At 38.4% G+C, this 12,300-nt stretch overlaps 1 protein-coding gene across 1 annotated transcript in view; it reads left to right on the forward strand.

The window, feature by feature from the left end:
- LOC127580125 (protein shisa-6-like) overlaps nucleotides 1–12,300 on the forward strand; it is a 390,202-nt gene that overhangs the window by 84,377 nt on the left and 293,525 nt on the right. The gene's annotated exons all lie outside the window — the stretch shown is intronic.

The raw sequence follows: 12,300 nt of genomic DNA on the forward strand, positions 1-12,300 counted from the left end.
TCCAATATAAGAGGACTTCAGGACCCCAGGGAATAATACTCCATCAAAGGCCAAATGGCTCAAGAAGATGAGTGAAGGAGAGAACATTTGTAAGAAGGATTAAACTGCTGTACCATTTGAAGTTTTCAATGTGTGAATCATAAGGTGCTTTTGCAATTTCAGACCAGGGGATCCAAAGTCAAGTTCAATCTACCACAGCCAGATCAGTGTTTAAAACAGTTACATGTTAAAAGAGCCCAGTGATTTTCAAGAAAATGCCTCAAATTTCAGTGAGGTCATTGAAGCACAATCACTTATTTCTCTTAATTCAGAAGATTACCACTGTTCACAAAACAGAAGAACACAAAAATCAGTACAGGAACTAAAGTAGCTGTAGAAAGCACTCAGGCACCGTTCTCTCACAGAGAAAAAGAACAAGACTTCTAAAAGATGTTAGAAAATTGATTATGAGCTCAGAACCTTTATTAAATATGTGCTTGTACTATTTAAAATTTTGAGCTCTCTAGGTGTCACTTTGCTGGTCTTGCTCCTATTCTTGTACAGTCAAGTTGCATAACTAAAGAAACCCATTTCTTTTATCTTCTAATGTATTTTTTGCGGCCTCAGAGGTGAGCTGCCCTAAGGGCATTGTTGTTATGCTTACATTTATCAGTTGTTAGAAACAGTTTGCCTAACTCTCATGTAAATACTGGAGATGTGCCTAGAGCAAAAGTAAATATCAAAGTTCATAAAAGAATACCTCCATTGGGCGTGTGTAATTACTTTGATAAAAATGAATCTATGGATTATAATTGCACTTGTGGGATAATAAGAGCATTCATTAAGTTCTGTGCTGTGAAATACACATGATACTGTGCATGTAAGGTAGAAGAAGCTCCTGAAAGAATCAATAAATACATGTCAATAGCATTACAGTATTCACTCTTTCAGGGTATGAAGGGTCAAGTGAGACATTATAATTACTTTACTAACTGAGAAGAATTCGATTTGATAGTCGGGTACAACAATTTTGTTAGAAAGAATAAAAGTAATGTTTCATGCAACCTTATCCAGGAGCAAAGATGTGATCAAATCCTTGTCCTGGGAGATGAGAAGTTTCTACACCAATATTGTCTTCCTCAAATATCACACATGGTTCTCCTGATAACAGCAGTGTGTGTGCTTCGTTTAGACATTTCACTTGTCCACATCTATTACTGGACATAATTTGGATGTTTTCAGCTCACCAGCTTTCTTCTTCATTCCCTGTGTTTTGTTCATCAACTTTGCAACTCTCGGCATTTGGCAGGTTTTTACCTAGGGGCTTGACAGGGCTCCAGATGACGCTGTTTCTTTCCAAACACCTCCAGCAGGAAGCAAAACCACCAAGTAATCTAGTTTTGCCAACTGACAATTGTGTTCTTTCAATGCTGTTTGGTCTGCTGTTAGTATCTGCCCACACAGTTCCCTTTGCCCTGCCCACTCCATCAAGCATCTCCTGCCTTGTATGTGGTTCCCACACTGGCCTCATCATTCACCACAGAACCCACAAACTGCAGTGCAAGTCATCCTCAATCCTGAGGGACTGCCTAAGAAGAAGAATGTCACTCTGACCTTTGAGCCTTGAGGTTGTGTTTCAAGTAAACTCCAGAGACTCTCACACAAAAATCAGTGCTAATGATTTAGTGCAGTATAGAAGAAGTGCTGCACTGTTGGAAGTGCTATCTTTTAGATAAGATATTAAACTGGATATCCCTCTGTTGACTCAGGTGAATGTAAGGATTGTTCTGTGAGGCTATTTCAAAGAACATGATGTTTTTAAAAACTTTATTTACAGCACGGTAACGGCCCTTCCAGCCCAACGAGCCCGCGCTGCACATTTAAACCCACGTTAACATACCCGTACGTCTTTGGAACGTGGGAGGAAACTGGAGAATCCAGAAGAAACCCACACAGTCACGGGGAGAACGTACAAACTCCTTACAGCAGCGACGGGAATTGAACCCTGATCACTGGCACTGTAAAAGCGTCATGCTGACCGCTACACTACTGTGCCTAATATTTATCCCTCAACCAACCTTTATAAAATCAGCTTATCTCGTCATATCAAACTGTTGTTTGTGGGATGTTACTGTGTACAGTTTGGCAGTCATCTTTCCTACATTAACAAGGGTGAGTTGATTTCAAGAGTACTTCATTGGCTATAAAGTGCTTTGGGAGATTCTGAAGTCATGGAAGACCTCTACAAATCTTTCTTTGATAGTAGAAGTCAAGTCATAGAGGTCCTTCATAAAACAACTAACTAGTTTCACTCTCTAATGGAATATGGAAGAGTTTTTTTTAAACATTCAAACCATTAACCCCACAATTCAGTATTTGGGTGGTTCCAGCAGGACAAACAGCATGAAGCTCACTGCTGACTAAGTTGGAGCGGAGTCATTTTAGCAGATCAAACAGTACCTAGGTTCAAACTTGGAGATCCCTAAGCCCTGACTACTGCCTATATTTACCTAGTTCTTCAGAAAGGAAAGGAAGGCCTGCCACTAGAAGAGGAACATGACCTGTATGGATTTTGCAGTAACTTGGTTTGGAGATGTATGATGGGTTTAAATATCCTACTCATTAAAAAGAACAACTTTCAATCAACTAGAGTGCCAACAGAATTTCACATAAAACGTATTTTCAGGGAGAAGTTACTGATGGTTTGTAAGTAAATTTAGCAGCCAATTTGTGAATTGAAGAGCTGTACAAACAGATGAATGAGGGAATTAATAGAAATTTAATGTTGACTGAAGATCAAGAATATTGGCTAGGAGAGCAGAGTAATTCCTTTTGGAAAATGTTGTGGTACCTTTCACATTCATCTGAACAGGCAAATGGAGCCTCAGTTAATGTCCATTCCAAGAAATGGATTTCTGTTGAGGTATCACCTTAGGTTATGTGAACCTCTGAAGTAAATCCAATAGCAATTAGTCATCCCTATATAACCCACAATGAGGAGTTATAGAGAGCCAGGATTTCCCTTAATTGAGTAGGAAAATGCTAAAACAAGCAACATAAATAAAAAAGTGAAACTAGGCAACAAGTGACCAAAAAAAAATTAAGTCTAGACACTTCTGATTCAGAGGTGCCATTGAGTCAAGCTGATGATTATGAGCAATCTTGTTATCACTCAAAGTCTTCAATTTATAGCTGATGCCTGTTTAATTAGCTACAGGTGAGATTCTCAGGTGATATTATTCATTCTCTATATTCAATTATCTCAGTGACTCAGGAGTTCAATGGTCAGATGCAAAACCTTCTGGCCCAGAAACATTTAAATATTTATCCCAACCATGTATCCACAGGTCAGAAATACAATGGGGTATTTACAACAGAATTTACAATACACCAGGTTCATAAATTTCTGTTTTGTTTTAGAATTCTGTGACACTCATGAGGAACAGACCAATTACTCAGTAGTTGTTCTTCACAGTTCTAGAGACCTTCAAAGAGTGTGACGTAAATCAAAGAGCCTTCATTCTCAGTCAAGCATATGGTTAACTAATGCAGCACAGTATTTAGATGAAGATATTCTGTTATCGTTCAATTGCTTTATGTTGTATGGATCACGTATTTTTGACAACTGTAACTGTTGCATTACTTTTGTGATGTAGCCTCATTTTTAGACACCACGACCCAATTAAGAGGGAATCTTTGCCTTGCCATTTATTTGTGAAGGCCGGCATATAACAAGAGAATTCAGCAGTAGATGAGATGCACAAATTTTACTATTCATGCATACAAGTAGGGCCAATTACAGAAGTCGAAACAGCTGTCACCAAGCAATCCCCCATCCTAAAACCATAAATACTGGTGCATGTCATGTATGCGTTATGTTTTGGTTTAATGCTGCTTCATGCTTGTGAGCTTCATTCAGTCTGGCTCATTCATCAAATATAAGTTTAAAGAAAACCCTTTTTGTAAATTATTATTATTGAGCCTGATGCAGATAAAGTTATTGGTAACCAGATTCTAGGGCTCTTTGTAGATGTTGCAGACGTCTGTCCAGAGCATATGAGCAAACTAACTGGGGAAGAACACTAAAATCTTGAATCCTGTTTGAACTAATAATATTTGAACTTTTATGACCCAAAATTAGAAATGTACAAGTCTGTACCAATCAGCCAACCCATCTAGCCAACCACTGGCAACAGAAAGTGACAGTCAAAATGACACGCCAGGTTAAATCCAACAACAGAATAAGGCGTAGTAAAACGATACCACAGCCCTGTCTGTATCATTGTAATAATCCAGCATAGCATGAGTTCCATTACAGGGCAAACAACAGTTGGAATCAAAAGACTTATGAAACAAAAAGATCTTTAAGTTACTTCCTCAAAGGAATTAGCATAATTCAATAAAAGAACTGAGAAAGACTTGTGTTATGTGTACAATCTCAGCAAAAACACTTCAGCTATGTAATTAACCCTAAAAGGTCAATGCTATTTCAGCTGTGGTGGCAACCAATTTGGATTAAATGGGTTAATAATAACTTCATATTTTTTATTCTTAGTTACGGGTTTCAAATTAAAGTAAATGAATAAGGTTGGTTGACATAGTGGATGAGTAGAGTACTTTTCCCTATTTGCAAAGAGGATTGAAATTCAATCAAAGGCGGTAAATTAGTTCAGCATTGCCTTGATCCATATTTGAGCAGGTGCGCGTCTATAGCTCAAAACTATCTATAATTTGGAACTAATTAGGGCTAAATTGGAATCTCACTCAGAGGTGTCACAAGGACAACTGGTGTAGAAAAAAAGAAAAATGAATACAGACATTCATCAAGATTTTGCAGACTTATATTACTTGGACTTTGCTCTAGTGGTTTACTATTTCATTATAAATGTTCATCTAAAGCACTGCCTTTAACTCACAAGCAACCATCTTCCATTAGATATTTATATATGTTGAATGGATTCTATTGTGTAAGATACTTCTGTTCCAGGCTTGGAACTAAAATAAGCTACTATATTTACTGCATTACTATGTTTTCATAGTAGTTTACCCCCAGTCAATATGGTGAAAATTTCAATTTGGGAATGTGATTTTCATTGTCAATAACCTATTCTAAAATAATGTTTGTCATGTTTAAATGTACTGTGCTGCTGCTGCAAAGAGCAAATTGTCATGGCATTTATACCCTGGGTATGTATGCCCATAGCAAAAAAATTGAGCTTGAAATAATCATCCATATGCTCAACCACACTTGATCTATTGTAATCATGTTTATTCGATGACTGTAACTTGCAAATGACCAACAATGTACACTAGAGCTTGTTATTAATGTTGGACAATAACTGAAAAAAGCATTCCAGAATGATGCACAACAGAACTGTATTTGCCTTTTACACACAGCTGCCTATCAAGCGATTATCCAAACCTGTACACAAGATCTTTTGCATACATTATATTGCTGTGGATACACTGGTCTGTTGGATTGGGCATGTTATTATTGTTCTTGATCATGATCTTATGGGCCAATGTTTGTTGAAATTCAAACAACTTTTCAAAAAAAGTAATGATCTAAAAAGAGATAATCAAGTATTAGTCAATAATGACTCATGTACAGATAAAAGCAGTCGGTGTTCTCTCAGGAGCTGAGGGATGTATGTGTTGCTGTGTAAGATTAGTCCCACATTTGCCATCCAGCTCCCCAAGCAATTCATAACCTGATCAGAATCAAAGCAAATTTCTTCATCTCTGGCAGAGCTATTGGTACCAAGAGCAAGTCTGAAACAGCTGAGGTTTTTATTTACAAAGGATTTATATGGCTTGTAGGCCAACCACACTATCAACTCACCACTAACAATTAAAAACAAATCATCACATGAAGGAAAGCTCATTTAACAACTGGAGAACATGATATTCCAATTAGCATTAACAATTTCTAATAAGAGTAGCAAAATGATTTACGAAATGTAGCTGTCAATATTTTATCCTTTTGAGCTGTGCAGTGAAAAATCTTGAGTGCTCAAGGTGTGACAGAAATGTATCTGTGATATTTCAGGTGATTCTGATGAACATCCTAAGTTGGTTACAGATGTAGTGGGGTAAATAAATAGTGCAGGTATTCAGATACAAGTAGAGAGAGAAAAGGTGATGCAATCTAAATCATTAAGGTACATGAATAGTAAGCAATCGAGACACAGCATAAGAAGAAATTGCAAAGTCTGTTTTCAATGAAGGAGTGATTTATTTTATTAGCCTGATTGCCATTTGATTAAACATTGCCACAATTAGTTTTTAACCTCATAAAATCAACTTTGACTGGTCAGTAACCAGTAGAAATGCCCCTTCTGTTTCTCTCAATACTGCAAATGTTTAATCTGACATGCTCTACTTCCTCCCTGCATCCTTGCAATGAGTAAATTAAGACAAATGCATCACTGGAGCTCCTTGATTTGTAAAATTTACAGCGGGTCAGTCTTTAAACCCAAACTTTTTGATTAATTTTAACTTTACTCCCACTCTTCACAACCCTATTATAGCCTTCAGTCTGGGATTTGGCTCATTACTTGGCTTTCTTAACTAGAAAACAGATGTAATAATATCACTATTGAAAAACTTCAATAAAAAACCTTTTTGAAAGACATTACTTCTCTTAAAAAGAGGCAGTTAGGTGTGAACAGAAACTTACATGCTCAGTCTATGTTTCTTGTTTCTATTAATGACAGTTTAGGCTCATAATCCATCAGTAGCAATGAGTGTAGAATCGAGGAGACAATTAGGAGGCAAGCAAATGCCAAGCAGCTGCCAAAAGCAAATTGGCTTTCAGCTTTGTTTTTACTTATAAATGTTATGGCCATAAGGATGACTGCATCGTGGAGTGCAATCTGTTCCTTTTCTTGTGTCAGCTATAGTTTAAATGCTGTGCAGTGCAATACCATATCTTATTGAACCCTGGCAATAGACATCCTCAGAATCACATATCTGGCTTTATCCTTTAGTGTTTCTTTTCCTTCCATGTCAACCATGCTACTTATGATTTGTCATGTTTCTGTTTGTCCTGCTAAATGGTGAGCTGTTGGGTCATTTTTTTTTGGATGGACCCTGATCACAAAGAGAGAGAGGTGACCTTCATTACCATTAGTCTTGCTTTAACCTAAGTCTGGCTGGGTCAGGACTGCAGTGGGGAAAGTAGACTGTTCCTGCTGCCCCGTAAAGTGAAATTAGTAACATTTTAAATATAATTTCTATCTGCATTGACATGAATTGCTAAAACTGCAGCAGATGAATTTGTTATAGAATGTGCAGATTATTGTTTGTCGAATGTATTGGGCTTGTGGGTTCTCTCAGATCTGTACAGTAAGTTGATCTGTTCATCCTTCTCAAAGCAAAAGTTAATTTTCTCTTCATACTGGAGGCACTGACTCATGCTGGAATACAGCTCCATCGGCACCAATGCTTTCCCAAGTGACCATTTAACATCTGTGGATCTGGATGGTGAGTGCTGGCCTCAGCTCAAACCTATTCTCACCTGACATCCTCACAGATACACTTCCCAAATGAACAGGATGCAGGGGTAAAACTCTTACTGGCTTTTCCTTTCATTAGCCTGACAATTGCAGAGCCAATTTTAGCACTGTCCATTGCAGAATGGCTCACAGCACAGGCCATCTCTCTGCTATGACTCAATGCTATCATGTGCACAGTGTATTTATTCATTAGCTGTTGGGAATCACTATATTTAAATTTTTTTAATGAAGTTATATTAATCTGAATATTTGTTCCCTAGTTATGAGATAAGTTAAAAATAACATGATGAATATGTTGAAATTTCTCGATGTCGAACTTATACATGGAGAAATGATTGAGGGGGTTATGCTGTGATTACCCAATTATTAGTGTGTTTACCTCACACCACAAAGAGGGAGCTACTGTTGAAACAGTAGCCTCCACAAATGTAGACAGAAATCACTAATTCAACAGGCTGATACCAAAAGCAATTCTATCCAGGATGGTATTTAACATGTGCTACTTATTATTCCTGGTACTGATGCAATTACAACTCAGCCACTGGGAGTTTGCAGGAATAAATCTCCCTGCATCACTATGTGGTGAACCATCACTTTGGTGATTTAGAATTATGTTGCTTGAGTGAATGGCTTACAGCTGTGACATAACATGTCACTTGTACACTTCAGCACTTATTTTAACAAAATCATTATTAGATGTAGAAGTATTAGCTGAGACTCCATTGGTAACACTCTTACCTCTGAATCAGAAGGTTATTGCTAAAAGTCCCAGGCTGGATACTTGATAAAACATAACAGTCTAGGGGGAGAGTTCAGTGCTGCATAGTGTGATGGATTGTTGGAGGTGGTGTCTTTCAGATGAGACATTAAGGTAAGGACCAATCTGCCCTCTCAGGTGAACAATAAAGATCCCAAAGCAATATGTTGTGGAAGAGCAGGGGAACTTTTTCTGGTGCCTCGGCTAATTTTTGTCCATCATTCGACATTGCAAATTTAGGAAACTTACTGTGCACAAATTACTGATGCACTTCCTATATTCCACAACTGTGACCACACTTCAAAAGCACTTAATTGGCTGTAAAGCACTTTGGAACATGAAAATCATATCTGATGGTCAATATAATGTCCGGTACTCTTTCACTGATTGTAGGTAATGGGCTGATCATCTTTGTTGGCATAGCTATTAATGCTGTAGTCTAGCCATGAGTAGCAATTGGGCCTGGCCCAAATCCCGTGCTTGACCCCAATGTTATTCCTGCGGGCACAGTTACTTTTTGCAGCCCCGTTTTCCAATTGACCTGGAAGCTTTACTGCTGCTGTTCTGCAAAACAAAGTGACCAGGAACACAGGTAGGTCTTAGCGGGTAAATCCTGAGGCTTCACTTCAAACTGCCCTGATGGTCCATAGACTGTACACTGCTATCACAGGCCTTTGAATGGCTTTTAAATTAAAGATAATTCAACAGGATTTGGATGATTAAAAAAAACAATAAAAATAATAAATTTACTTGAAACCAAGTTTTGTTGATAGAACTTAAATAAAAGTATTCAGATTAGATAAAGAAATGGAAAACAAACCATTTACTTGCATCAACCTTTTCAATCAAGGTTGGTGACTGCCCTCAAATGAATGTTTCAATCAACGTCTGCCTGCCGAGGTTGGGATAAAGCTGAGGGTTAGATTTATTTTGCATTTGATGCCTCAGCTCAGATTGTTTATGTTCCACCTTTGGACTCTTTGGAAAGTCCAGCGTGCACCAGGAGTTCAGTTGTGCTGGCACCAGATCTTCAGCTCTTCTCTGACTTCTGTGCTACAGTGTGGAGCAGTGGTAAAAAGTAAGTATGTTTCAGGCCAGTATCATTTACCTGAAAGGCAACTGTTCATTTTGCCTTGTAAATTACAATGACTGCATTACCATCAATAAACTTTATTGCTGGAAATCATGTGATTCAGTAAAGCAGATCCACGGATGAATAAAAGTAGCCCCATGAAGCTCCAATAAATGTATTGTCAGGGATGGTGCACAGCCTATATGTACACAGAGTGAGGATTTTATTAAAACCTGTCAAATGCACCCTGTGATTAAACTGCTTGCATTTGGGTGCCTTCTGTACCTCTCCAGACAAGCACAGTGGACATGGCTCAACCAACAGCCAAGATGTTTCTTTAGTTCATTCATGAATGAGGCTTGTTAAGGTCCCACCAGGTGATGGTATTTCCTTGCACAAGGCCCCATCGCCACATAGGACCCAATCAATTAGAATCAGGACAGATTCACAAAGGAAGCTTACAATAATGGATCTACAAAAGGTAAATTCATACGTAGATAAGCAGAGAGCATGGGTGATTCATGGCCGACAGTAAGTTCTGGCCTAACTTATTTAAGTACATATGTTATGTCATTATTTACAAACAGAGAAAAGAAAACAGGTTGGATTCTTTTCTTTTGAACGGGACTGTGTGAAACATCTTCTCCCTCCTTTTCCTCTTCTTCTTCCTTAACCACTTCTTCCTCTTATTCATTTTCTTATTTCTCATATTCTATTTCATCTTTCTTCTATATTTTCCACTTCTTCCTCTTCTTTGTCCTCCTCATTTTCCTCTTCCTCCTCCTCTTTTACTCTTCCTCCTTTTCTACTGGTTTCTTTTCTTTTCCTCCTTTTTTACCTCCTTGAGATTGAGGACAATTTGCTCCCACTTTGCTTCTGAAGTGGTTGATGAGGCCAATGTTCAACCCACAGATTTCGCAACAGGTGGGGCAGGAGGTGATTGACAGTGAGAGGTGTGAATGGTATTTTGTGAGGTGGTTTGCTCCTTCTGCTGTATACTCAGGGCTTCTGCATTCCCCTGATGTAGGGACTTGAGGTTCTCAATTCCAGACCCAGTGCTCCTTCTCCATTTTGAATGGTCATGGGCTACAGATTCCAGGGAGTCAGTAGGGATGTTGATTTCTTGAAGAAGACCTCAGAACATCCTTGAAATCTTTTCTCATGGCAGAGCTCGGTGTAGAAGTGTAGAATGTCTGTTTTTGGAGTCTAGTGTTGGACCTGTGTATGATTTGCCCTACCCAGTGGAGCCAACAGAATTTTTTTACAGTCTAAGTGAGAAATTACCAAAAATGAATTGTTTAACATTTGGAAAGGTTCAATAGGTTAAATATAAAGATGTGTTCATTTGTGAGAATCCAGAATGAGAGGTCATAAAGAGAAGGTAATCACACTTCACTCACAGTGACTGAAATATGTTCCAATGGAACTGATTAGAATAGGTGCATTTCAATAATTATATGAGGGAGAAAAGTCTTGAAAGTTATGATAGTGGCATGAGGGGAAATAAGTTGGGAGGAGAGTGGCATAGAATGACATAGACCTGTCCTGTGGCTGTGTGGCAAACTCTCTGTAAGCAACTTTTACAATGTTCCTGTAATCTATGGCAGAAGTTATGGTGCAAAGACTACAACTCTGGCAGAAATCTTACTTTGTTCATTTTATGTATGAGTTTTCAATATTCACTAAATTATCTCATCCTCTTTATCAATATTTTTTGGGAGGAAACAAATAATGGGGTCAATTCCCTAATCACGCACTCCCAATGAAACCGGGCGCATAGAGGAAGTGCTGATTAGGAAATCACTGTTCTACAACCCAGACTTTCACCCCAGTATATAAAGTGAGCACATCTGGAGCAGCCAACCATGGAACCAGTCACCTGTTTTAGAGCTAAATGTTGTGGAACAATTTGAAAAGACATTATACATTTCTGCCTCTTCAAGTCACACCAATTAAGCATGCTATTGCCTTTTCAACAGATTTTAAAACACACATGAGAATTCAGTGTTGCACTAGACTGGGTGATAGTTTGCAGATTTGTGTCAAATGAACCTTTTTGTCTTCCTGGAAACTTGCAACGAGTTTCAGGTCAATGGGGTTATTATAGCCCTAGTACATTTAAAACAAGAAAGGGAGCTTTTCATTATAACTGAGCAGGTAACAATTCTTGTTCATTCAGGGTGGTGGGTACAAGATCCAAAGATGTTTGCAATAAAATGTATGAATATTTTTAACTGTTAGATATTAAGGGCTCAAATATTTCTGCCATCCTCAGAGACAGTAAGATCATAAGTCTAACATTATTCCAGTTGCATTTCTTATAAAATAAGAACAATATTTACATATCTGAAAAGGAAGCTATGAAAATCATAGAGTCATACAGCATAGAAGCATGACCCTCACCCCTTCGACTCCACCAACACCCATTTACACTAATCCTACATTAATCCTATTTTATTCTTCCCAATAATTGTCTGAAGCAGATCAAAAATAAAAAGCTGCAGATGCTGAAAGTCTGAAATAAAAAAACAGGAATTGATGGAAACACTGTAGGGACGACACAGAGCCAAACAGTTAGTACTGTTACCTCACCACTCTGGAGACCAAGGTTTGATCCTGCCCATGGGTGTTGTTAGTATGGAGTTTGCACACAAAGGCTCCCCACAGATGCTCTGGTTTCCTTCACATGCCAAAGACATGGTAGGATAATTGGCTACTGTACATTGCCCCTAATGTAGGTGAGTAGCAGAAGAATCGAGGGGGAAATTGATGGGGATGGGAAGGAAAAATTGGGGTTTGTGATAGTGAGTGCTTGATGGTCAGTGCAGACACAGTGGACCAAGGAGTCAGTTTCCATGCTGATGACTCTCTGACTCAGCAGGTCTGGCACTATCTGTTGAAAGAGAAACAAGGTGAACATTCCAGGACAATGACCCTTTGCCTGAAATATTTATCTTTCCAAAAGTCTGAAGGAT

The sequence above is a fragment of the Pristis pectinata genome, chromosome 18 (genome assembly GCF_009764475.1).
Source record: "Pristis pectinata isolate sPriPec2 chromosome 18, sPriPec2.1.pri, whole genome shotgun sequence".
NCBI classification, from domain to species: Eukaryota; Metazoa; Chordata; class Chondrichthyes; order Rhinopristiformes; family Pristidae; genus Pristis; species Pristis pectinata.